The 27,024-nt window shown below is 51.6% G+C and overlaps 1 protein-coding gene across 1 annotated transcript in view; it reads left to right on the forward strand.

The window, feature by feature from the left end:
* Positions 1-19,733: 19,733 nt before the first annotated feature.
* Positions 19,734-27,024, forward strand: part of TBX5 (T-box transcription factor 5) — a 58,601-nt gene continuing 51,310 nt past the window's right edge. The window contains exon 1 of the mRNA XM_040443805.1: positions 19,734-19,778. The gene's annotated coding sequence lies outside the window, so the exon portion shown is untranslated. The remainder of the gene's footprint in view (positions 19,779-27,024) is intronic.

Here is a 27,024-nt window from a genome sequence, read left to right on the forward strand (position 1 = left end):
CTCCCCCGATAAGACATCTTCCAAAAACTCACTTAGGTGCTTCTTTGGGCTGCCCTTCATGTCAACCATGTTGTGCAGGGATGAGCTCTCATCATGCATCCCTGTGTCAGATTCGCAGGCCTGCCTTCCGGATTTGAAAATCTTTGCAAACCGAGGGACGCAGCCCATCTGGGTCATAGAGCATCGCGGTTAAGGGAACGGGCTCCAGAGGCATCCAGATCCGGGCTGGACCTAACGTCTCCTGCGTAAAGCTGTCGCCGCCTTGAGCGAGCGCTTTATGCCCTCTGAGCCTCCGTTTCCACATCTGTAAAATGGGAGCGATAACAGTCCCTACCACCGGAAAAGCGGGATAATACGAGTGAAGCGCACAGCTCCATATCCCACGTACAAACGTTGGCTGGCGTTACTGTGAATCGTGCCTGGATCCTTCGCCTCGATCTATATGTCGCATGGATCTCAGACCAGACCCAGGTTTGCCCATTCGGGGCGCTTTAACATGCTTTCTGAGTCGTCGGGGCTTCCTGGAAGGGTCTCTTGGTTGGGGACATGCTGTCATTCCTTTTTTTTTTTTTTTTTTTTTTTCTCCAGCCCCGTTTCTCTTCCGTCTGCAGCTGGACGTGGAGAAATTATTGGGGGAGGGGGCACTGAGATAATTTGTGCAGCTGTGGTTGCCTTGGGCTCCCTTATGGGGGGAGAAGATGGGGGGGGGAAGGGAGGAAAGAGGGAAGGTGGAAGAGAGAGATGGTCAATCCAGAAACTTCCCTGAACCCCTAAATTTATTTTGCAAGCAAGGACTTTAATAATCCAAGCCCAGCAACCTCAGCTGAGAAAGTCTAACGCCACCTCATTCAGCACCTCGGTGACATTTGGAATTTAGAAGCCTGTCCTCTCCAGCCTGATGATGTCACCAGATGCAGACGATGGAATTTCCACCCCCCCCACCCCCCCCACCCCGGCCCTCTCCGCACCGAAAAGACGTTATGGAGGACGCCGGGGAACTTAACAATTTTTAACATTTATTATATAATTGTTATGATTATTACCACTCTAATTTATTTCCCTACTTAAAACCATTCTGGCAACTGTAACTCATTTTAGGCCAGTCCTCGCAAACCAGGAGACCCTGGGTTATTTACAGAGAGAGAGAGAGAGAGAGAGCATTTAGCCAGGTGCACGAGTCTCAGATTTCCTCGAAACTACCGCACGGCCTCACTCAATAGAGAAATAAGCAAAGAACAGTATGTGCATTATATCAATATTATGATAATGTGCACAGAACGCAGATCATAAGTGATTAATTCGGTCGTTTTCCAAGTTTGTCCCCCCGGGGGGGGTTTCGACCCCAACGAGCCCGTGAATGAACACATGCACACACATAATCCCATCGTCCTAGGGCTCCGTGGAAAAACACCTCGATGCAAACGGGGTAGAGACAGTGAGAAAAGCAGCTCGTTTGCTGTGGGCTCAGTCTTGTCTCTCACCTGCATGGGGGAAGGGGGAGAGAGAGGAGAGACTCAGGAGGCACAGAGCCAATAAAAATGGCCAAATCCATTTCAATATGACACACATGAAATGCTCTTGTGGGGGGAAGTTTCCATCTGAGGTGGACCGGGAGTATGGGGTCTGAAAAGCCTCTGAGCAGACAAAGAAATCGGACTCCTTCGTGGACGGTTAAAATACCAGCGGGTGTGTATTTTTGTATGAATTGAGCCATTGAATGCTTTATGTTCAGTAAAGGTGCTACCCTGTTATAATGATGATAATATGAAGGCGAGTTCACTCAGCATCCTTTGGGGGAGGATGTGGTTGTGTTTGGGACTTTTGCCTGGGGGCGGGGGTCCTACTGGCGTCTAGTGGGTTGAGACCAGGAGGCCGCTAAGAATCCTGCAACACACAGGACGACTCCCCACAGCAAAGAGTTATCCAGCCGGGGCGTCGGTGGTGGCGAGGTGGGGAAGCAGTTTGCTAGGGGCTCCGCGGGTCTGAACCCATTTAATATTGGCGACAAATTCTCCAGGCCCAAGTGTGCTCCGTTTACAGATGGGGAAATGGGGTTTGGAGACCTTCCAAGGGCCATCCAAGGTCGCTCAAGGACTTGCTGGAACCGAGACGCACACTCAGGACACTTACCTCCGGCCATGTGATAAACCACCTGTCGGCCCGGGTCCCACCACACCCGGTATGTGCGTTTACACGTGTAGCCCGTGCACTGAGCAGATCCCGGAAGGACGTACCCCCGTCTATCAGTGCTTCTCTCTAGGTTCGGAAGAGAGGACGGGAGACTTTATTTTTCGCTTTATTCGTATACGGTGCCTGTGTCAATTCCATGATCGGAACCGAACGGTGACGTTCAAAAATACTATGCGTGAAGTCTGTGTAGCTGTGTGGGAGAGAATCTACTACCATTTGGTAAATGGAACAAACGGAATAATGAAATGTATCCACCAATGGCTACTCTTGGCTTTGGGAGAATGTGAGCTGGGGATATGAGCCTATCCACGTTGATGGAGGAAATTTTGGAGCTGGAAACCGCATCTCTGGCGTGAGCTAGGAAACAAACGTTTCCCCCTCTTGTCCACGTTGTCTGTTAAATGGTACTCTAGACCCATAGGGGGTTTTAAATGTTTATTTAGTTTTGAGACAGAGGGACGGAGCACGAGCAGGGAAGGGGCAGAGAGAGAGGGAGCCACAGAATCTGAAGCAGGCTCCAGGCTCCGAGCTGTCAGCACAGAACCCAAAGCGGGGCTCAAACCCACGAACCCTGAGATCATGACCTGAGCCAAACTCAGATGCTTAACCTACTGAGCCACCCAGGCGCCCCTAATTATTTTTTAACATAAAAGAATGTATGTTTTCCTGATGGGTCTTCATAGCTTTTTATAGATTCTCAAAGAAAATCTCGAAGACGCTGACCACCCAAATAATTACTGCAACCAGCGAGTATTAAGCGCTTAGTTTGTTCCAAGAATTATGCCACATGCTTCACAGACATTAGCTCGCTTACCGTCTCAACAACCCTATGAGGTCCATACTATTTTTATTCCTATTTGACAGATAAGAGACACAGGCTCAGAGAGGCTAAGTCACTTCTCTAAGATCCACAGCAGCCGAGGCAGATTTTGAACCCAGATCCACCTGACTCTTAGAGCTTTAATCATGCACCTCGTTAAGTCAAGAAGCAGGGAGCCATGGGTGGCTCAGTTGGTTAAGCGACCGACTTTGGCTCAGGTACTGATCTCACGGCTCATGCGTTCAAGCCCCACGTCAAGCTCTGTGCTGACAGCTCAGAGCCTGGAACCTGCTTCGGATTCTGTGTCTCCCTCTCTCTCTGCCCCTCCCCTGCTTGTTCTCTCTCTGTCTCTCTCAAAAATAAATAAACATTAAAAAATTAAAAAAAAAAGAGTTAAGCACAGGATTCAGTTATTCCTTTAGGGCTCTTCCCAATGTTGACATTTTATTCTTTTCCAAGGCGGTCTTAGAAACACGCGGAATCATCACACTTAGGAGGTAGGGACTATCAGTGTGTGCACGGTCAGAAAAAGATGCAAATCTTGTCTCTTTCCTGCTAGGAACCGGGTGGAGAAACAATCCCGGGGGGGGTCCCTAAGGTGCCCGCCTGGAACTGGCGGTGGTAACAGAGGAAGGCAGCTTCTATCAGGTTAGAAGGAGGTGGGGAAGGAACTCAAAGAGTAAACAGTGGAGATGAGCATTTGGAACGGCTATGGATATTTTAAAGCTGCTTTAAAAACACTAGCAAAACTCAAGGCAGCCTCGAAGTGTGAACCTGTAAATTAAGGCCAGGATTGTAAATAGTGTGTTCCCTGTTGGCGAGACTCCTAATTAACCACAAGCCACCATCTCCTAAATTTGGACCACGTCTTCTACGGTGGCTCCTTGAAGGGTGGAAGAGGGTGTTAAATATGTCGGTGTGGTGAGAGCGGATGGTGGGAAAGCCTTCAGTGGGTTATTAACCTGGAAAATCGTGACCAGCTCTGGTTATCCTGAGGCAGGGTGACCCCAAGGCAAAGCAGTAAGATGACTGAATTTGGATGTGGTGCCAGGACTAACATTTCACTACCGCAGATTTGGAGGGGAGGCACCAAAAAAAACTTCAGTAATCGAGATAAAGAGTCGTTTAATGCCATCTTTTTTAAAAAAATCAAAATTAATGGAAAATAATCTATGATTTTATATTTTATTTGAATTGCAAATGAAAACAAGATCTGACAGGTCCAGGATTAAGGTGAGAAGTAAGGGCAGGGCCAGACCTTGATTTTGTTTAAAATCATTGCTGAAGAATTTAAAAGAAATCCCAGCCATCGTGCTATGTTATCCTTACATACTTCTGTGGGCATCTCCAAAGAACATGGACATTTTTCTTACATAACTTCGACGCTATTATCACATTAACAGATTTTGTTTTTTTCAGATTTTATTTTTTTAGGGGTGCCTGCGTGGCTCAGTTGGCTAAGCGTCGGACTTCGGCTCAGGTCATGATCTCACGCTCCGTGAGTTCAAGCCTCGCGTCGGGCTCTGTGCCCACAGCTCCAAGCCTGGAGCCTGCTTCGGAGTCTGTGTCTCCCTCTCTGTCTGTGCTCCTCCCCCGCTCATGCTCTGTCTGTCTCCCTCAAAAATAAATAAATGTTAAAAAACTTTTTTTCAAGACTTTATTTTTTTTTGAGTAATCTCTACACCCAATGTGGGGCTCATACTCACAACCCTAAGATCAAGAGTCACATGCCTACTGACTAAGCCAGACAGGCACCCCCACGTTAACAAATTTAACAAAAATTCTTTACTATCATCTAATACAAATCTGAGAATCAAATTTGCCTGGTTGTCTTAAAAGAAGTCTTTTAGAGTTGTTTTGTTCTGATTGGGGTCCAAACAATGCACACATTTACCCTTGGTTGATATATACCTTGGGTATCTTTCCTAGATACCTAGATATCTTTCCTAGATGTATACACCTAGAGTACTCTCCGCCCAAGTCATTGACTCGTTGCAATAGTAAGTCAGACAAGATAGACAAGGTCCCACATTCCTGATTTGTCTGGTTTTTTCCTGTGCATCATTTGGTTTCATTTACTTTCTCTGTTGATCTCCTGTTGTGCATTTCACTGAGTATTGCTTTCAGGTTTATTTTTTCTTTCACTCTAATGACCTTGGAATCATTTTATTCTTCTAGTTTCCTCAGGTGGAAGCTTAGATTGTTGATATTAGATCTTTCTTCTGTTTTAATATATGCATTCAATGCTACAAATTTCCCTCTGAGCCTGCTTCCATTGCATCCCACACAGTTTGATAAATTCTGCTTAGGTTTTCATTTAGTTGAAATATTTCTTAATTCCTCTTGAGACTCCTTTGACTCATGTGTTATTTAGAGGTGCTGTTTAATAGACTCTTAGATTAATCTATTGATCTATTAATGTGCTATTTAGAATGTGTTGTTTAATCTCCACGTATTTGGGGATTTTTCTAGCTATCTTTCTATTATTGATTCTTTTGTGGTGTAAGAACATCAATCATATGGTTTCTATTCTTTCATGCATGCTGAGGCGTGTTTTATGGCCCAGAATGTGATTTGTCTTTGTGAATGTTCCATGTAAGCTTGAGAAGAATGTGTATTTCACTGTTGCTGGATAAAATAGCCTATAGATGTTAATTATATCCACTTGGTTGATGGTGTTGTTGAGTTCAGCTAAGTCCTTTAAGATTTTCTGCCTGCTGGATCTGATCGAGGGTGCTGAATTCTCCAACTGCAACAGTGGATTTGTCTATTTCTCCCTGCAGTTCTATCATTGTTTGCCTTATGTATTTGGAGTCTCTGTTGTTAGGTGCATACATGTTGAGGATTGCTATGACTTTTTGGAGAATTGACCCCTTTATCATCATGGGATGCCCCTGTGGTGCTATTTAATTTTTTCTCCAGTCCCTGTGTTCCTAGTAAATATGAGCTCTAGAGATTTGTAGTGGATACTGCCTTGGCCCTATTCCTGTCTTCTTGCCCATATCACTTTAGCATGAACTGGGAGTGCTGGCATTTCTGTGCCTGGAGGCTCTCTCAGCTACCAGAGTCCAGTGGCCAGAAGTGCTGGAGGTTCAAGCCCCCACCCTCAGGAATAGCCTGTAACCAAGGACTTACAGGAATTGCTATGTAAATACTCCAGCCGTGTCATCCTTTTGGTGGGATGACTCTGTGGGGCATAGTTTACCCTGACTCCATGGGCTGGAAGGTAGCAGAGCCCATGTTGAAACCCAACTTGACTTTACCTAACCCTTCTATTCTACTGCCTGCAAGCCCAGATCAGCTTCCCTAGTCTAGGCATGAATTAGGAAGCTTTCAGCACAAGTACCAAAGCCCAGACTGATGCCAACAATGAAGGTGTTATTTCACCCAGTGAGAAGTCCAAGGTAGGGTGGGTTTCAGGGCTGGTTGATCCAGCCGTGCTCCAAGGCCGTCAATGACTCAAATTCTTTCCTTCTCTTTGTTCTGCCATTCCCAGTGCGTGGAACTTGCCTTCAACAACTAGATCTTTTGTATTCCCAAGTTCTCAAGTCGTTGAGACCTGATGTGTCCAGAGGAAAGAAGGTGTTGGAGGCATCTTTCTCTATATCTCTTTCTTAGAAGTAAGGAGAATTTTCGAGAAGTTTCTCTTTCGTGGTTCCTTGAGTTGGCTGGGTTCAACGGGCCAGTTCTCACTTGGGGTCTCTCATGGAGATTGCAGTCAGAGGACCATTGGGGAGGTATCATTTGAGTGCCACTTGCCCTCAGTGTCCAAGATAGTTTCTTGCCTAGTGCTCCGGTCAGGATCGGGGAAGAGCTGGAGCTTGGTCAGGCAGCTCTCTCTCTCTCTCTCTCTGCACAGCCTCTCCATATGGCTCACTTGGGCTTCCCCACAGCATGGCGGTCCCAGGGAAATCAGACTTCACGCGGCAGCTGGCTTCCCCCGGAATAAGAGACGTGGTTGGGAGCTACAAGGTTGCTTATAACCTAGGCCGTCCCCTCAAGTCACACAGCATCACTGTTGCTATATCCTATCAGTCAAAATTAAGTCCCAGGGCCAGTCCAGGTTCAAGGAAAGAAGACAACATAAGGGCAATAAACCAGACCTTCCAGGCTGGAAGGTCTGGTTTATTGGTGTGGGAGGCATCTTTGGAAACTAGCCCCCTCCCTCCCCAGAAAACTTCTGCTTATATGTCATTGGCCACAATTGTGCCACAGATCCATTCTATGACCACCTATCAGTGGCAAGGACAATGGATTTGAGGAAAGCACCACGATGAGGGGTCAACATCATTGTATTAGGAGAAATCACCAGGGCAGGCTGACCCTCACTTACTACCCCTCATTGTTGTCAATTCGTTGTGGTTAGTTCTTACAATGATCCCTTCCCCCAAGGTCCAAACACCTCCTTATCTTCCCCAAGACAGAGCAGAGAGAATCAAGAGCTTAGCCCAGTTCCGGACCGTTGTCAATCCCCTGCTGTAAATCACGTGAAGGCTACAGCGAGGTTCTCTTCGGTGCTTTTTTAAAGTGCAAGGTGTCCTCTAAGTGGCATGGGCCAGCTGACCGTCAAGGACCATTTAAAGAAATTCTTTTAATGTTTATTTATTTTTGAGAGAGGGAGAGACTGAGTGTGAGCAGGGGAGGGGCAGAGAGAGAGAGAGAGAGAGAGAGAGAGAGAGACAGAATGTGAAGCAGGCTCCAGGCTCCGAGCTGTCAGCACAGAGCCCGACGTGGGGCTGGAACCCACGAACTGTGAGATCGTGACCTGAGCCGACGCCGGACGCTCAGCTTCCTGGGCCACCCAGGCACCCCTGGCAAGGACTATTTAATAATTTGTTTGGTTCCTGGACCAGAAGTCAGAAGACCCCTTCTTAGCCAGGTGATCTTAGCCAAGTGGCCCTGTCTTCATAAACAATAATGATGAGGGCAATCGAATACACAGTCGTTGAGAAGTCTGAACGAGCTATTATCCAGAAAAATATGCAATGATATGTAACCGGGAGCCACTCTTCAGAGAGAGAGCAGATAGTCTCAGGGTCTGAGGGCGGGCGGTAGAATCAGCAGCCCAGGATTTGGGCTCTGCCTCTCCCTCGCTGTGTGTGTCCTCGGGCAAATGACACCACCCCCCCCCCCATTCTCAGTTGCCTTATCTGTAAAAGGAAGGGGCGGGGCATGATGTTCGGATCTGTCTCACAGACCTGGGGGGAGTGCCGATGAGATAAGAGATGTGAAGGAGATTAGAAACCCATCAAATCCTCTGCTGATGGCAGTTGTCCCGCAAGAGGAAGCTCACGAGAGCAGCAGAGCTGTTTTTAAAAGGGCGTGCGATGGGGTTGCGGCCGATGTCTTAGGCTGGGTCCCCAGACGCGGAGCCTGAGACAAGGCTTTAAGTGCGAGCCGTTGATCTGGGAGGCGATCCCAGGAAAAGTTGCAGGGAGGGGAGGAGAGCGTGGTGGGGAGGGGAGGAAGTCAGTGCCGGGTTCGGAGTCCAGCGGGTTACTCCTATGAGCTCTGGAGCTTGTGGGAATCAGTGTAGACAATACTCCACAGAGGAGCCCGCCCCGGGGGCGAGAAAGCTACGGTATTATATACTGTGTTCCCTTGGTACTTGATTGAGGGCGCCCCGGGGGTGCGGTTGGGGCATGAATTCCCTGGCGATTCCAGTTTGCCTCTGAGCAGCCAGAGCAGACTCCGGAGGCAAGAGAAACCCTTCAGCCAAGAATTTCAGGTCCCGGTACTTGGAAATTCAACCAGCAAGCTGAAAATGAACACGGGAACACATACGAAGAGCGCCTCTGTACATAGGTGACCACAGCGGCCTCTAAGATCTACCCTACTGGCAAGACGGTATAGAGAATGTAGCCATGGTCGGTTCCAAGGGTTGTCTACTGCTCAAGGGGTGTTATCTCGTTTTATCCTCACAGCAACCTGCGAGGTTAAACAAGATAATGTGCAGAGAGTGTTTTGCCCAGGGTATGGCATGGGATAAGCGTTTAAATGCGATTAGACATTCTTCTTGTCGTCACGGTCACTGCAAACGAAGGAGCTCTCACCTTCGTTTCCCCTGAGTGGGGAAACTCAGACTCTCTCCTCCCTGGTCACAGGTAACCCTTGAGGGGTTACCTCTCCTCTCTCCCTTTTCTCACTGAGCTATTGTCATGAGCGCTGAGCCTTTGGGGTCCCTTGGGAAAGAAGTCCAGGGCAACCACAAAATTCAGAAGTGCATCCGGGGGCGCCTGGGTGGCTCAGTTGGTTGAGCGTCCAACTCTTGATTTCGGCTCAGCTCACGATCTCCCAGTTCGCGAGATCGAGCCCTGCGTCAGGCTCTACGCTGACGGTGGGGAGCTGAAGGAATCCATTCCATGGAGAGCGAAGTAGGGAAAATCATTTTCTTCCTTCCTTCTTTTCTCAAATAGCTACACAAGAACCCCTTCTACGTGCATTTCAGAAACATCAGAAAACATGAACACCCCAAGAGAAAAACCGCAAAAGCATCCACAGACCCAGGGACCCAGAAAGAGCCAATTTCTGCATGTTTTTAAAGCAGTGTTCCAAGCAGATTCACAGGTGGTCTTTGACTGTATATATTTTCATGTACTTTCAATAGGAAAACGTTCACATGGCTCCCATATCCGTTGCTACAAAGGCACAGAGAGTAAAAAATCGACCTCTGGGGGCTCCCGGGTGGCTCAGTCGGTTGAGCGTCCGACTTCGGCTCAGGTCACGGTCTGGCGGTTAATGAGCTCGAACCCCACATCGGGATCGCTGCTGTCAGCGTGGAGCCTGCTTCGGATCCTCTCTCTGTCTCCCCTCCCCACCCCCTCCTCTGCTTGCACTCTCTCTCTCTCAAAAATAAACATTTAAAAAAAGAAAGAAGGAAAGAAATTGTCTCCTGCAGCACCGTTCCCCAGCCCAGAGCAACATTGTCTTCACTTCCTTGGACATTTTTTCTCCTTTTTTTTTTTTTTTTTTTTAACAGGTTTTAAATTTATTTTTGATAGAGCACAAGTGGGGGAGAGGCAGAGAGAGACAGAGACACAGAATCCCAAGCAGGCTCCGAGCTGTCAGCACAGAGCCCGACTTGGGGCTTGAACTCACAAACCGCGAGATCATGACCTGAGCCGAAGTCAGACGCTTCACCGACTGAGCCACCCAGGCACCCCTCTTCTCCTTTTTTTTTTTTTTTTTAACACACATTCACACATACTAGACCCACCGCTAAGGGTCTTAGCTTTTTCTTTAGCAACTTGTCTCACCCGTTTCTCCCTTTCTCCTTTGAATGGCTACATAGTATTCCTCCACAGGGATTAAACCCTGCTCTATCTGACCAGGTCCCTACAGTTGGTTATTTAAAATGTTTCCAATTTTATCTTATTCTAAACAATGAATGCTGCAGTCACTCTGGGTGTAGATACATCCTTGTGCAAGCTTGCAGGCGTGTCTGGACAGGAAATTGCTGGGTCAGAGTTCGTGTGTGCTTTGTTATTGTGCTAGAACATTTGGATACTTTGAAGAAAATACAATCAAACTATTTTGTAAAACCTGTTTGTATTCCCTTTAGGATACTTGTGTATGTATGTATGTATATGAGAGAGAGAGAGAAGGAGAGAGAGAGGGAGACAGAGAATATGGATGAATGATGTTTTACAACATCAGGGGTGTTAGGCATACCCCACTTTGCAGATGTACCATTGTTTATTTAAGCCGCCTTCGTTTTGGGAACGGTAAGCCTGCTTCCAACTTTTACAGAATTAAAAACCACCAGGGAATCGGGGCGCCTGGTTGGCTCAGTCGGTTAAGCATCTGACTTCAGCTCCGGTCATGATCTTGCAGTTCACAAGTTCGAGTCCCTTGTCGGGCTCTGTGCTGACAGCTCAGAGACTGGAGCCTGCTTCAGGTTCTGTGTCTCCCTCTCTCTCTGCCCTTCCCCGCTCATGCTCTCTCTCTCTCTCTCTCTCAAAAAGAAACAAACATAAGACATTTTAAAAATTAAGAACAAATAAATAAAAATCATCAGGGAATTAAAACTGCCTTGTGGCAAGTGAGAAAGCCATTTCCATTCGCGAGATTCAGTTGGAAATAGAACAATGAATCAGAATGCCTCTAAATCCGGCATTAAGGAGACCGAACAGGGGGAGAAAATCCCACGTACAGGGACTCGAGGTTTTATTTCTGTTTATTTTTAAATCCATGAAGTATGAGAGCCGCTTTCTGGTTCTTGTTTTTCCAGCAAGGACCCCCTGCTTTAGCTCACACCGTGCACATAAATTATTTATAAATTACATCCCCCGCTTTCAAAAATAAACACCGCTCCTCCAGAAATTTAGATAAATAAAACGTCATCTATTTATCAAATTGACTCTTCATGCCTAATAACCCGTGGCCTAGCTAAAGGAATTGTTATCTAACAGCCAGGTCAAAAGTGCGAGTCCGGACTTATTAATTCTAAGCCGAGCCAGGCCATTGATTAGCTCTGTTGAGGGAAGAGTGGGAGCGAGTGGCCCGTGGTCACTTCGGTTCTCTGGGTGTTCTCCCCTCGAAGATGATACCATGGTCGCTGGCCTCGGCTTGGGCGTTTAACAATGTTTGTGTAGTGCTCAGATAAAAGGCGCAGGGTGAGACTTAAGTGGTTGTTAAAATTGTCAGCCCCAAAGTCATCAGAATTCCGATTGATAACCCGCACTTACAGTGAGAGGAGAATTTGGGGTTTTTGTGTGTGTGTGTGTGTGTGTGTGTGTGTGTGTTTCTTTTTCTTTTCTTTTTTTTTTTTTCAACGTTTTTATTTATTTTTGGGACAGAGAGAGACAGAGCATGAACGGGGGAGGGGCAGAGAGAGTGGGAGACATAGAATCGGAAACAGGCTCCAGGCTCTGAGCCATCAGCCCAGAGCCCGACGCGGGGCTCGAACTCCCGGACCGCGAGATCGTGACCTGGCTGAAGTCGGACGCCCAACCGACTGCGCCACCCAGGCGCCCCTGTTGTTATTCCCTTCTTATGACAAGAACCGAGCCTCTGAGCTCGCAGAAGGGGCTCATAGACCGTCTGAACTGGAAGATTAGGAGAGGTAGGGTTCAGGAACACAGGGTCTCAGAGTGGCGTAGGGTCGTGGAAACTGAGGTCCAGGCGGGGCCCGTGAGTTGGGGTCAGCTCTAGAATCGGGACCTGGTTTCTTCACTCTTGGCCCATCGTTCCATCAGGGGCCCATTTCACAGATGGATTAACGGAGGAAGAGATAACCTCATAAAAATGCCAGGCAAGCATCCAGAAAGCCCAACCTTTGCTCTGTATCACCTCTGCTCCTCAGAAACCTTGCAGCTCATTTCCATATTCCACCAGACCAAAGGTCAGTCTAGGGTTTACAACTTTTTCTAGCTACATAAGAGAGAGTTCTGGGCTATGGCTGGAGAGTGGCCTGAATCCCACATCACATCCCGGAGGCGGCAGGAGCCGTGACTTGGGGCCCGATCCTGCTGTCCCGGCTTCTTGGCTCTGTGGCCATGGGAAACGAATCTCCCTGGACCTCAGTTTCCTCATCCATAAAAGGGGGATAATAATGGTGCTTACCTTATCAAGTTGTGGGAATGAAGTTAAATAACCCACGTCAAGTTAAATTACATGGATTCGATTTAAAAAATGTTAAAAATCTACGCTTCGCGGTGTTTGGCTCCCGGGGTGCCCTGAGTAAATGGGACCTGTTACCGTTAGGGTGGCTGTGGTTGTCATCGTTGTCGAAAGGTGTATGCCTTTGGACAAGTCTTAACTCTCCGTTCCCTGGTCAGGTCTACTGCCTCCTTGAAGGGACTGTTTGAGGATGAAATGAGTTAACACACATTTCTCGACACCGCGTCTGACACCTAACAAAGCTGAAATAAATGGTAAGTGTAATATTTACCTAGGACATCTCCTATACTGAACACAAAATACACTTGACCTTAGCCAAAAGGCCGAGAAGCGATTATAATACACACAAAATAAATGGTGGGAATAATGTTTATGGCGACACGGCTTTGGGCAGCTTGCTTCTCTCCGCATGCGTCCGGATCTTCTAGAAGCGAGCAACAGTGATGCCTACGGCGGTGTTCTGATTGCGGGGAGCATGAGAGCGACCCGGTGTGAGTGTGAAAATTGCACCGGTGCTGCAGCTCGGAGATCCTGATTCGGAAGTTTGGGGCGGGCCCTAGGAATCAATGTGGCCCACCCATCAGGTGACGGGATCCCAGACGCACACGTGGAGCCACGTGGCAATAAAGGCGGGGCCATTTTGCACAGAGACAAAGAATAGGGATCAGTATGTTTGTACCTCGAGTAGTTAACTGGCGGCCACGTGTTCTAGGCACGAACTAGCCACGTAGAACGGGGGGGCTTACAGGCTGCTGTTCTGACGGCTGAGCGAACGGGCTCCGTTTCTAGCTGTGAAAATGTCCCCCTTCTCTCCGAACGCCAGCATGCGGGTTCCTGCAGCTAATGGGTGCGAACGTCTGCGTCTGGTGGTTCCTTTAAGGATGCCGGCAAGAGAGGGCAATAATTAACTTGCTTTAAAATGGCTCAGTGCCTAGAACCTCAGCCCCTTTGTAATGGGACCTCTGCCCCCCCCCCTCCCTCTCCCATTGCCCCCGGGTCTCAGTGGCCCGACTGTCAGAGCTTTCAAAGACCATTTGGAATTACTTAGCCCCAGGGTCATTGGGCCTCTCTCCAGCCCACTGAGATGTCCAACTTTGCCATTTTCCTGTTTCAGCTTTACTGGGTTTGTTCATTCATAATAGCAACCAAATGTCCCCCGGGCCTAAAAGGCCCTCGACACTCTCCTTGCCACGAGCCTCTCCTAGGTGAACTCCCGGCCTCTCAGAATAACCTCTTAGTGCAAACCCACCTGATTGACTTTGCCAGACTCTGCCCCTTCTCCAGTCCCTGCTGGGTCGTCCTGGCCGCTCATTACCGAAGCGCAAGTCTGAGTGGGCGGCTGCCCCCTGCTCCAGCCACAGCCCCGCTCACGGTTAGCAGGGCGTAATTGGGTTTACGGACCCCCCGAATTCGGAGTCCCGGCTGCCACGGGAAAGGAAGTTCTGGGGAAGTCCTCAAACCAGAGCCCCAGAGGAAAAGTGAACTCGAACTACGTCTCTTTCTCGCTTGGCCACACTTAGGGAAAACACTGCATCCCTATCAACACAGAAAGTATCTTATTACGGAAAACCTTCAAACGTATGCAGAAGTAGGAAAGACAGCATTGTATAAACCACCATAATTGCATCAGGCAGTTTCAGGCAGCCATTTGGAGGCACAAACCCTCCCAAACTCTGTAATCCTACCCCTCGCTGTTAAACATCTTGAGGAACACACACCACCCCTGTGAAATCGAAGGGTAACTGACACATGCCGAACTTTCTGTGTCAGGTGTACAATGTAACGACTTGAAATCTATCTACACACCGTCAGATGATCACCCCTGGTAAATCTAGCTACCATCCGTCACCACACGGAGTCACAAACGTTTCGTTCCCAGGGTAAGAAGTTCAAGATCTCCTCCTGCAACAGTTTGCCGACGCGCAAAACAATGCTATCGGCTATATTCGCCGCGCTGCACAGAACACCCCCGTGACCTAATTTTTTTATATATATGCAACTGGAAGTTTGTACCGCTTGACCCGGTCACCATTTTACCCACACTCCACTCCCCGACCCTCTGGTGGCCACCAATCTGTTCTCCGTACTTATGAGTTTTCTTTTGTTCGCTTGTTTTGTTCTTCGATCGCACGTATAAGTGCAGTCGTCCATACGCCACCTTCTTAATGCCCGTGTAATTCACACACGCAGATGCACACACACAAAGAAGATGGAATCATAAAGATACATACGACCCTATGTCTGTTTTTCTCACTGAAACTTGGATATTTAGCGACTATGTGGTATTCTATCTATAGATACAACATGATTTTACCCAACTCCTGCTTTTGCACATCTAAGTTCTTAACTATTTTTGTCGTGACCTATTTCATTGCTTTGGACAGTCTTTTTTTTTTTTTATTGTTTTCAAGCTTTATTTTTGAGAGAGAGAGAGAGAGAGTGAGCGAGCAGGGAAGGAACAGAGAAAGAGAGGGAGACTCTGAATCCGAAGCAGGCTCCGAGCCGTCAGCACAGAGCCCGACGCGAGGCTCGAACCCATGAACCAAGAGATCATGACCTGAGCCGAAGTCGGACGTTCAACCGACTGAGCCACTCAGGCGCCCCTGCTACAGACATTCTTACAGATAGTTGCTCACATTTCTGGTTATTTCTTTAGAAAACATTTCTAGAAATGAAACAGCCATGCATGCACTTTTAAGGTAAACTACAAGCTGCCCACGCCCCTCCAGTAGGGCTGTTTCAATTTACAGTCCCCCTCAAATGGTGAAAGAGACTCACTGTTTCAGTTAGGATCAGCTCCCCAAAGCCCCTGAGTTGGAAGGCCCCAGAAGCTTGGCATGCATTTCTCATTATAATTCTCCCTCCCCCAAAAAGGGAGCTCCGAGGACGGAAGGAAAGAGGGAATGAGAAAGGGGATGGCTGGACAGGGAAGACAGGATGGCAGGTAGGTGAAGGCAGGAAGGGAGGGAGGGAGGGAGGAGGGAGAAAGGATCACACAGGGGCAGAGAAAGAGACAGTATGAATAAGAGGCGGTAGAAGAGGCAGAAGAAAGCCAGGAGAAAGGGGACATCACTATTTTTTTTTCTTTTTTCTTTTAGAGAGAGAGAGAGAGAGAGCATGAGTGGGGTGCAGGGGCAGAGAGAGAGAGGGAGAGAGAATCTTAAGCAGGTTCCACGCTAAGTGCACCGAGCCCGATGCAGGGCTCGATCTCACAACCCTGGGATCATGACCTGAGCTGAAGTCCCGAGTCAGATGCTCAACCAACTGAGCCCCCCAGGCGCCCCCCAGGATGTCACTATGCTTGACTAGCAAGCTACAAACTGTGGGGCAGGAGACAGGGATGGGCAGACAAAACCACAGCTCATTACTAAAGGGACGGGGCACCCGGGTGGTGGCTCAGTCGGTTGAGTGTCCGACTTCGGCTCAGGTCACGATCTCGTGGTTCGTGGGTTCGAGCCCCCCCCTTGGGCTCTGTGCTGACAGCTCGGAGCCTGGAGCCTGCTTCGGATTCTGTGTCTGCCTCTCTCCGCCCCTCCCCCACTCACGCTCTGTCTCTCCTTCAAAAATAAACATTAAAAAACGAATTTACAGGGGCGCCTGGGTGGCGCAGTCGGTTAAGCGTCCGACTTCAGCCAGGTCACGATCTCGCGGTCCGGGAGTTCGAGCCCCGCGTCAGGCTCTGGGCTGACGGCTCGGAACCTGGAGCCTGCTTCAGATTCTGTGTCTCCCTCTCTCTCTGCCCCTCCCCCGTTCATGCTCTGTCTCTCTCTGTCCCCAAAATAAATAAAAACGTTGAAAAAAAAATTAAAAAAAAAAACAAAAAACAAATTTACAGATACTGAGGGTACAGCAACTCTTCACTACGGTGTCACCCTTTGCCTTGTATTCTGGCCACTCCAGCTTCTCCGAATGGGTTCCAGGAAGGCACCGGCCCTTCCTGCCCGCCTGCCACCTGGGGGACAGCCTGGAGGCGGGCAGCTGGGGCTGCACGGGTTTGTCAGGAAGATGCTCTGTGTTTATACACCCGGAAGAATGAAAACACAAACACCGTTTGGGAAAATAGCTTTGCACAGGCGATTTGAGCCAAAATGCAGACAAGGGGGTTTTAAAAAAAAAAAAAAAAAAAAAAAAAAAAGGAGGTGGTGAGCGTGCTGGGGATGGGCAGGAGGAATGGAATGAACATGCTGAGGACGCCTTAAACTTGCCTGTTCCCAGGCGGGAAGGTCACATGGGAAGCCAGACCCAAATAGGCAAGCCTTATCCCCCACCCCCCGCCCTGCGCCTGTCGCCCTGCTGGTCTGAGGGCCCTTAGTCCCTCCACCCAAAACAGACAGTGGATATGGCTCTGCCCTGTCTCTCAGAGACCATTTAAGGCTTTGAAAATCTCCCGCTCTGAGATGCTAGTCCAGTGACACCCCCGTGCCAAGAGCGGATGAGCATATTTTGTTCCTGGGACATCTGCTATCTCCCACTGGAATGTCAGAGATGTCAGAGCGTTCCAGAACCTCCCTCCGGTCTCTCCATTGTCTCCCTCCCTCTCTCCTCCTCTCTCCCTCCCTCCACTTCTGTCCCTAAGCAGCTGAAATGACCCTGAGCAGAACTTGACCCTGCTCTGTCCCCCCAGGAAACCAGCCCCACCAGTGCCCTTTTCCGTCTGCTTGTTTGGAACATTCTCCTTTGAGGTGCAGCGATTAGCGATCGGAAGCCCCTACTTTAAAAAAAACCAAAAAACAAAAAACGCACCCTCAAGTTAACCAGATAATAAAAATACGAAGGGAACAACAGTTTATACTGCGAGGTCCATTCGCAGTTTACAAAAAGGAGGCAGAATAGAAAGAGGCAAAAACACACACGTGGGTGTCAGCAGCTGGGAACGGGAGTCTTGGTCGTTGATTTTTGCCTCACGTGCATTTATCTCTTAAAACCCAATTACGGGGGTGCCTGGGGGGGTGCAGTCGGTGAAGCACCCAACTCTTGATCTCGGCTCAGGTCATGATCTCAACGTTCGTGGGTTCGAGCCCCACATGGGGCTCTGTGCTGGTGGTGCGGGGCCTGCTTGGGATTCTCTCTCTCCCTCTCTCCCTCGCTCTCTGCCCCTCCCCTGCTTACGCCCTTTCTCTCTCTCCGGATCAATAACCTTAAAAAAACAAAATAAAAATCCATTTAGTGTTATTATTGTTATCCTGGTTATTATTTTAAAAGCCTGGGGGATCTGGTCCAAATCCTGCCCTGCCCACTAGCTGCGAGGATATGGGGTACGTGACCTCGGTAGTCCTTGGCTGTGAAATGGGGCGATTGTACTGACCGCCCGGCGGGAGTTGCTGCAAGGAACAGCAGGATGAGTCAGTGCGCCAAACTCTTAGCGCTGTGCGGCGCGTGTAGCCAATAAACGTTCGCCATCACCATCATCATCATCATTATCCTTAGTGTTAGTGTCTCCGGCTGTTATCCGGCCCCCAAAGAACCTGGCTGATGGTTTGTTTGTCTCCGGAAAGTCAGGGAGCCTCTCCAATATCACCAACGGGCCGTTCTTTGAAGTAGGGCCGCGTCGTCCGCGGGGGAGGGAAGGAGCCATGTGTTAAGGGCCTGAAGCATATACGTCTTCCTCCGCAGATCATTAGGCTCACGTTTGTCACATTTATTTTAAGGAAACTGGTAGGCAGAGGGTGGGTGAGGTTAATGGCTCTGTGGGTCTGGGGCGGCCCTGTTCTCCAGATGGGGGGAGGCTCAGCAGAGCCTCGAGTGACCCCGGAGGCCTGGCTCAGGCCCCAGCCCCTAGGCCTGACCACGCAGGAACCAGACCCAGCCTGGAGCGGGGTGGCCGGGATCTAAGCTTTCACCCCTGGGACACGCGGCTAGCAGGACCCCCCGAATGGTCTGGCCGCAGTTTGTTACCAAAGCGTGGGAAAGCACCAGGCTTTCTCCTACCCGGAGCGGGTCAGGCGGGACTCCTGAGCCGCCCTGCCCGGACAAGGCGAGGGCCGTTCCTTCTGGAATTCTTTTCTGGCCTGAATAGCTCAGAGGGCTGGGGGGAGAAATGGTATGGGGCCTCTGGGGTGGGGGGGGTGGTCTGACTGCAGGTCTTTCAGGTGGCAGACGGCTCCCCAAGACAGAGCAGTGAGAGCATCTCTGCCTTCCGTCGCCAACGTTCAGACTTCCCACACTTTTTATCCCAGACCTACTGTGCGCCTGGCTGTGGTAGCTGGAAGGCCGTCTGGGGCTGGTTCTCCTACGGCCGTGTGACTCGGGGATGCCGCCTCACCTCTTCAAACCTCCAGCTATCCACGGGCACAACGAGGAAAGGAGCGGATCCCACCTCACAGGCCTTTCTGAGGGATTCGAGCACAAAAGCACACCATAAATGCTAGCCACGCTAAAAAAAGCTAGTACTGAAATCAAGGCCAGCTTCTCGGTGAGGATGATGATTAATTTTTCAGACCACGTAAGAGCCAAGATTAGCCTTCTCCTGAGAATCTTTGCGTATCTCTTAAGCCCTCCGTTATCCGAAAGAGAAAACAAACCAATCCATTAAACGGTTCGCCTCGGCCCTCCCAGAAAATCATCAGGAACACAGGGCGACCGTGGATAAACGGGTGGGAAACTCCCGGTGCGTAGACACAGGCGATATGCCCACTCGATGTTGATTTTCCGACCACCAAAAGATTCCTTTTTACGGACCTGCTGGAGTTCTGCGGATTAACAACTCCGGGCGGGGCGCTCAAGGCACTCGAGGCCCCCAGCCCGGCCAAGCTTCCCCAGGCCCGGAGAAGGTGTGATTTCAGACATAATGGTAAGGATGGGGGGGGGGGCGGGGGCGGAATGCAGGCCTGTGTGTGAGGTGATTGTAACCAGAAACACCTCGGCAGGCATCTCGCTGCTGTCCTGAGTGCTGCTGGCAGGCAGCCGGGCCCCCGGAGCCGGGAGCCGGCCAGAGGTGCCCCGGCTGGCCGCTCACCGCCCCTCCGGGGCCCGGCCCGGGTGATAGCTTATCGGGCGCACTCGGGGTGGGGGTGGGGGGGGAGCGCCCAGCGCTACAACCGGAAACGCGGCTCAAGGCCAGTGGATGCCTGATGGAGGGGTTTGCGCCAGGGTGCGCGCAAGCCCGCGTTTAGGCTCCCGGTGCAGGCCTGCGTCCCTGCGCGACCAGGTAAGGCGGCAGGTGGGTGGGGAGCGATGTTCCCTACGGGCCTGGCGAAGGCTGGTATTTTATAAGAACCAGAGGGGTGGGGAGGGGCGGGGGGGGGGAGGGGAGGAAAGCAGGGAAGGCAGGGGTCAGGGCTTCAGGGCAGGGATGCGGTGGGGCGCACCCCAAGTTGTCGGTGACGGGGTGCGCCTGCGAGAGGTGTGTCTGACCCCTGATGCGCCTTGTCACCTTCCCACAGCGGGGCTCGACACTCCCGGCCTCCGGCCACGCGTGGGTGCCCTCCGTTCCTCTGAGACGCCAGCGTGCATACTGGGGCGTATTGGGAGGGGGACGAGTGTGTTGGGGTTGAGGGCCCGTAGTCAGAAGGTCGTTGTAGTACATTAGAACATGAGGGGGATTTGGAACCCGAAGCCCTGAGTTTGACTCCAGGCTTTCCAGGTTTTACTGTGCACTCTTGGGCCAGTAGCTTAACATCTCTGGGCCCAGCCTCCTCATCTTGCAGGGACGAATCCTAATAACAACTCGGCGGGCTGTCGGGCTTCAGTAAGGTGATAATTTGAAAGATCGTTTTAAAATAGAGCCTTATTTTGGGTGGTCTATTATGAGAAAGTTCTGGCACCGTCTAGAGAGAGTCAACCAGCAGCCCAGCCGACTGGGATGTGCGTTTCCCCTGGAAGGGGACCCGCGTGGGATCAAACAGGTTGAAGCATGGCCTGCGTCTGCCCTGAGCAGGTGTCCCCGGTCCCAGGGAAAGACGTTTGGGAGGAAGAGCACCCGAGGCAGTGACCTGCAGACCGGGTTGCAGAGCTCAAGCCAAGAGTGTTTCCAAGGACTTTCACTGCAGGGCCCCCAGCGAGATGCTCACTGGGCCCTGGGAGATCGCGGCCAGATCCTGCCCCCCCCCCCCCCCAGCGGGGCCTCTCCAGGGCGCGCCCTCGAGCTGGTCCAGCCGCGCTCCCAGCGCTCTTACAGCTCACTGGGACAGCCGGGACCCGCGGGCAGACGCGCAGACAGACAGACGCCTCGGTGCCGGTGCCGGCCGGTCTCCGGGTGCGCCCGGGTCTGCGAATCAAAGGAGGAGCCTCCTCCGGTCACCCTCTCCCCCTGCTCCGCTCACCCGGGAGCGCCTAGCGGGTCTCGAACTAGTCAGCTCTGGTGGCCCTAGCCCCTTTCTCAGACACCGGTCAGGGTTTACGCCCCATCTCCTCGCTTTAAGCAGGGGGCCTCCACCTATGCAGCAGGGACTCCGGAAAATTATATGCAAAATCGACTATTGAAGTGCGTTTTCCCTTCTTTGGTGCAGAGAAGAGCCTTCTTGTTATCATCGTCTCCGTAAGATCTGCATTGCCCCAAAGGCTACCAAGCCCTCTTCCCCACCAGGTCCTCGGGGGCCTTATCCTTGGTGCAGGGTGGAACGTTCTGGGTTGTGTGTTCTTCTCCTACGTCTACCTCGAGGTGGTTGACTGTGCAAGACAGCACGTTAGCGCGTACACATCTCAAAAAGGTTCCTTCCAAAAGCTTCAGGGGAAACTGAGGCCCAGAGGCCGAGACAGCCAGTTAGAGGCCGAGACAACCAGTTAGAGGCCGAGGGCAAAGCTCGGGTCCCTGGGCTCTGAATCTAACGCTGGTGAGAATTCCCAAATATCATGAGTCCAAAACGGGGCCCGAGGCAACCTCCAAAATGCCCTAGGTTAAGGTGGTGGTTACCCTTTAGTGACACACGCTGAGCTGGTCTGAAGGACAAACACTTGTATGGAGTGTGGACCTACCAACGTGGGAAGGTAAAGGGCCTCGCCTGGCTCTTTGCTAAGTTAGTGGGGTTTTGGCCTTTTAGATGACAAGGTGTCCTCGGAGAAGCTGACGGAAACGATGGCTTTTCTCCACAAAAATTCACCAGCGTCCCCAGTTTTGCAAACAGCATCCAGTGCCCTGCAGGCCCTGGAGGGCCATCCACAGCAATGGCGTGAAAGTCACTTCCCTTGGAAGGGAAGATCCAAAACCCGGGCAGAGGCTGGTTTGGGGAACGCCCCGGGGGTACCACGTCCCCGAAGAGGCTTGTCCCCAGGAGAGTGGGCGATTCTCTTGCCCACACCTCCGCCATCATTGGCGTGGCCTCGCGTCCGCAGCCGGGCTGCGGGGTAGCCGGGAGAAAAGTTCAAGTCTCCAGCCCAGGCTCCGCTGAAATGGTCCTTAACGCCCCAGTCCCTTCGGCCTCATTGTTTATCCATCTGAACGACCCCCCTTCCCCGACCCACTCCCACCCCCACTTTTCCGAGGTCGACTATAAAAATAAACTATTTTTCCTTGTTAATAAATCTCCGCCGGGCGCCCACTTTTAAAAAACAAAAAAAAAAAAAAAAAAAAAAAAAAAAAAAAACAAACCACTGCGCCCTGCGCGAGCGAGCAGAGAGATTAATCTCGAAGCAGGATTTATGTGGCGCGGGCATCCTCAAACAATCGGAGTCATAAAGTGAAATGAGATTCGGAGGCGGGTGGGGGAGGGGGGGGACCTCGGGAACCACAAACACATTTGTGTAGCTAAACAATGTGGAAACTCTTAAAGACCCTTTTTCTGCAGACATCTTGCAGCAACGACGCTTCCCTGTCAGCCCGCGGGAAAGGGAGAGAGATATATTAACTGAAGACACAATCTAAAATTACTTAGGGGTTTTAAACATGCGGGCAATGGGCGCGGGGGCGCTGATAAACTGTTGTCCATATTTCCAAGATATTTCACCCCCCCCTCCCCCGTCACAGTGTCCCCTCCCTCCCCACTCCTTCTTTTCTCTCTCCATTCATTACGTTGACTAGCGTGCAGGGGCCGAAGCCTGGCGGGACTGGAGCCCAGCGGGCAGGATCTTGGTTTGAGCCAACGCCTCCGGGCGCAATTGCGCCAGTGCGTAAAGACGCGGGTGGGGCGCACGGCGCGAAGGCGAAGGCGCAGGGGCTTAGATGGGTCACATCTGCCTCTGGGTGACCTTGCTCTCTAGGCTCTTCGGGGCTTTAGAAATTCCAAGCCTTAGGCAGGAATTATGCGCGGCCTTGGGGAAGATGGCAGAAAGCCCTTTTCTTCTGCCCCGAGAGTTAGGGCTCGCGAACGCACTAGCCCAAGACGGCAGGGGTCCCCGCCCTGATGTGTAAGTTTAGAGCTGGTTACAGCCTCCTTCAAACGTCTGGGCTTGGGTTTAGGCTGGCTGGACTCCCCGGGCTTGGGGGGACACGCGTAGAGTTGTCTTAAAAGTCTGGAGAAATGGGGAGCCCCAGGCCGAGCGCTCATCGTACCCTAGATGTGGCATCACACAGTCAGGATGACTGTTCATCCCCGTGTGAACCGGGTGGTTGAGTTAATTAGCGTCGTGGTGCGCCTGGTTGCTCATCTGTAAAATGGGGATATAACGGTACCTACCCCTACCGATTGTTGGTCGAGTAGAAGAATATAAAGCTTGATGAAAAGCATAGGTGGTCCATGAGTTCCGGATGTTTTTATGGTTATCACTTATTATGACCGAGTTGTGAGAGCCTAGCAGGGGCCACAAGACGGCCCTGTTCCTCTACAGAGGGGACGCAGGCCACAGAGAGACATTCAGTGTCTCAGAGGGGATAAGGATACAGTGAAGATTGAAATTCCGATTTCTGGATCCGTGCATTGGTTCGATAAATACTCCGTTGTTGTCAGGCTCCGTTCTGGGCCCTGGGGACCCAGCGGTGACCAGGACGGTCCTCTGCCCCGTGCAGCCCGCCCATCACTGGGAGAGGCCGAGGCTGAAACTAACAGCGCCTCGTTCTGGTGCGAACCTCTTGCCTGCGCGATCCCTTAACGCCTTTCTGGTCACAGCTGGGGCGTTGCAGACGGACCCCTGCCCCCAGGGGGGCACACAAATGCGGAGGACGAGGGTAAAAAAAAAAAAAAAAAAAGGGAGGGCAACCACGGAGGACGCCACAGTGGCGGCCGCTCAGCGTCAGCCTAGGACCGGCGACGCGGCCTCGTCCAGGCCGCCGGCTGCGGCTGTCGCCCTTGCGGGGCGGGCGGCCAGCGAAACATTTCCAAACGTGTCTGGACCTGATTCCGGAGTGTGAGGCAATCCCTCTGGCCCACGCTGCCGGCGGACCCTTTATTTAGGCGCGTTTCAGCCGGGCAGCGCCTCTTAGGTCATCTTTTCTGGGTCTGCGCGGGGAAATCTGCTGTGAGCGCACCGGCGACCCTCCGCTCTGAGTGGCCCCCATGCCGGCTGTCCCCCCCCCCCCGCCCCCGCGCCGACAGCCAGGGATTTGCTTGGGGGCGGCGGCGGGGGCAGGGGCAGGGGCCGTGCCACCGGGGCGATGCTGCTTTCGGTGCCTGGCGAGTGTGGCCGTGGCCGAGGTAGAAATTCCAGCCCCAGCGCGCATCTTCAAATAAAACAAAACGGAAAAACTCCGCTAGACTTTTTACCAAAAATTCCACCTTGTTATAAATCTCCCCCATCAGATGTCGCTCGCCTTATCCGAGTGGAATTGTCACATTCTCCGGACGTTACATGGAATCGTTCAAAATTTCCTGAATTTGCCAGCCGGCCCAAATCTGCTCCAAAGGGGACAACTGTCCGGGTTGTATTAGCAAGGGTGAAATGTTCCACCCTCCAGCCTTGACTCTGAAGGATATACCCTCTCCTGAAATTTCCAGATACTTCTGGTGGTTTTTCCTTTGCCAAATGTCCCCATGCCCCCGGGCTTGGGATGGAGGGAGAAGAATGGGGTTTGGTGATGCAGGTGGTGCGGGGGACTGTCACCTTGGCCTCCTCTCGGAGGAGATGTTCTCACTTTCATAGCCTAGGGAAGAGCCTCAAATTCATCCCCAGGTTTCCCACCTGGAGGCACACACATCCCTCCTACTCGCCCACATACCCACAGAAATAGAAAATTAAAGCACTTCTTCCAATCATCCAGATGCTCGATCTCTAAACTCCCCCCCCCCCCCCCAGAGATCCAGATAATTAAGTATACATGGGAGAGGGGAAGCTAAGCCCCAAATTTCTGGATCATTTTCCAGGTTTTTTCCATCCGCGTATTCTCCAGGAAAGTGTAGATACGCGTTTTATCTCGAAAGGCAAACACAACACGATGAAACAAAAAATCCTGTATTTGTGTGTTCAGTTTGAACAGCCCTCTCCCTGCACTTAGCAGCTGCACACCCCTCAAATCCAGCGGGGGCAGGGGACAGCCGGGATGGTCCGTTGGCCTGGGTTGGGGACAATCCTGTTGACTTTTTCAGCTTCGGAAATGCCCGTCAGATCTCACCCTCTAGCGGATACCGCTCTGTGCCCAGACGCCAATTTCTGACCCTCGCGTTTCCTGTAGGGCCGCTCCAGGGGAGAGGGTCCCTCTGGCGTCTCGTGGGTGGGGGTTCAGGCAGAGCCCCAGGGTGGGGGTTCAGGCTACACGTCCAAACGCCGGTGACAAAGCTTCCCCAGCAATTTGGGTATCAGCGTGTTTGGAAAGAAAGCCCGGCGGCGGAGGGGCCGGGGGTTGGATTAATCCAGGCGGGCTGGGTCTGGATTCTTTCCCTGGCTTTCATTTCCCGGGGTATAGAGCTCCGCCTGGAAGCAGAAAAGTCTGAAAAGCGAGGTGGAAAAGTCCCCCCCTCCAGGAGCTGCTGGGAGACCTGGCCTGGCTATTGCCCTCTGGTCTTGGGGGACATTCTGGAGGGCGCAGTGACCCCTTGGCTGTTGCAGTTGGAGGGAGGGGATGAATCGGGGTCCTGTGGCTGTATTCCCGTGAGGACCCCTGCAACTTCGTGCAAAAAGGAGGTTAGGATTTGTGAAGGACTCATCCTCTGCTCTTTGGTCTCCCAAGGACGACTGTGGAACTGTACCTGAGTCACCGGCAAGGTCCTGGACCCCACTCACGTTCCCCAAAACTTTCCTTAGCTCATAGACCTCCTTCCTCTTGGAGAGGACATCCAGAGTTTTTATTACCTCGAACAATCCTCTCACTAAAACCTGTTCTCTACCATTGGTCCCCCACCTACCTTTGGACTCCGATTAAACGGGGATGCCTGGGGAGGGAGGGGGGTTGGGAATGTCGTTATCAAAATCAGAATCGTTCTGGAGTCCGAATGCCTGAGCTGAAACTCTCCCCTCACTTGCCCAGTGGCATTGGGCAAATTATCTAACCTCTCTGAACCCCCCCCTCCTCCTCTGTGAACCGTGATGATAACAATCCTTCCCTCATAGGGTGGTTAGGAGAAGAGAGGCACCTCGGCACGAGTTCTCAGCCAGAGGGTTGTTTGTGGAGCGCAGGCAGCCACGGGGTGCTAATGCAATACATGTACATCCATGCATCATGGGTCTAGTCCAGAAAGGGCAGTGTGCATGTAGGATACCTTCCCGGGCAGCGGTGTGGGTAGATGTCCCCTTCTCACCCCTACTGCGAGTTTTCAGGCTCTGGGTTCCAATCCAAGCCCTGCCCCCTTTCTAGCTGGGTAACGCTGGGCAAATGTTTTCCCTCTCTGTACCTCTAGGGCGCAGAGGGAGAAAGGAGTCTGGCCTCCGGGGTCTTCGTGGGGATCAAATAAGCCTGTAGGTGCGCGGCACATGGTAGTGAGATTGAAAGATACAATATCACAGCACGTCGTAACAAACACATAAGCACAGCCTAACACAATATACACATCCTAATGGAAGGTAAACGCGGTATAATATCCGATATTACGATGTGTTATATTGTATTATAATTCTGGGCACACGTGTGCGCACTGGGAGGGACTGACTGCCTTAGCCGGGACGTGCTTCGCCACTGCAGTGCCCGTGGGGGACACAGGGGCTTGCTAACCCACTGTTTCCCCAGTGGTTGCCGACTGGGGTTTCGCAGCGCGCACGAGCCGCTGGCAAAACGCGAGGACTTTCGCTTTCTCCCGGTGGCGCTGCCCCGGGCGGGTTGCACCCGGCCGGGGGAAGGTTTTAGGAGGCTCCCGGGCACTAGAAAGCCCAGGCAGGCTCCGGCGACTCCGTGGCGGCAGCCAGTTAACCCGCGGACACCTAGGAGACCGTGCGTCCGAGGAAACTCGTGACAGCGCAGCGCGGGGCGAGTGCAAAGGCGCGCCGCTTCTGGAGAGCGTCGACCCCGCGGAGCTGGAAGTTTGGGGCAGGCAAAGGGAGGACCTGCAAACATCTACCCTCTCTTCTTTCCCTTCCGCACCAGAAGGCAGAGCCGGCAGGGAGAGGGCACGGTGGGAAGCAGGGCAGGTTTTCTTTTACGCGCTGCTTCTCAGGAC

Source organism: Herpailurus yagouaroundi, unplaced genomic scaffold, assembly GCF_014898765.1.
Source record: "Herpailurus yagouaroundi ecotype Mexico unplaced genomic scaffold, PumYag 191, whole genome shotgun sequence".
Classification (NCBI taxonomy): Eukaryota; Metazoa; Chordata; class Mammalia; order Carnivora; family Felidae; genus Herpailurus; species Herpailurus yagouaroundi.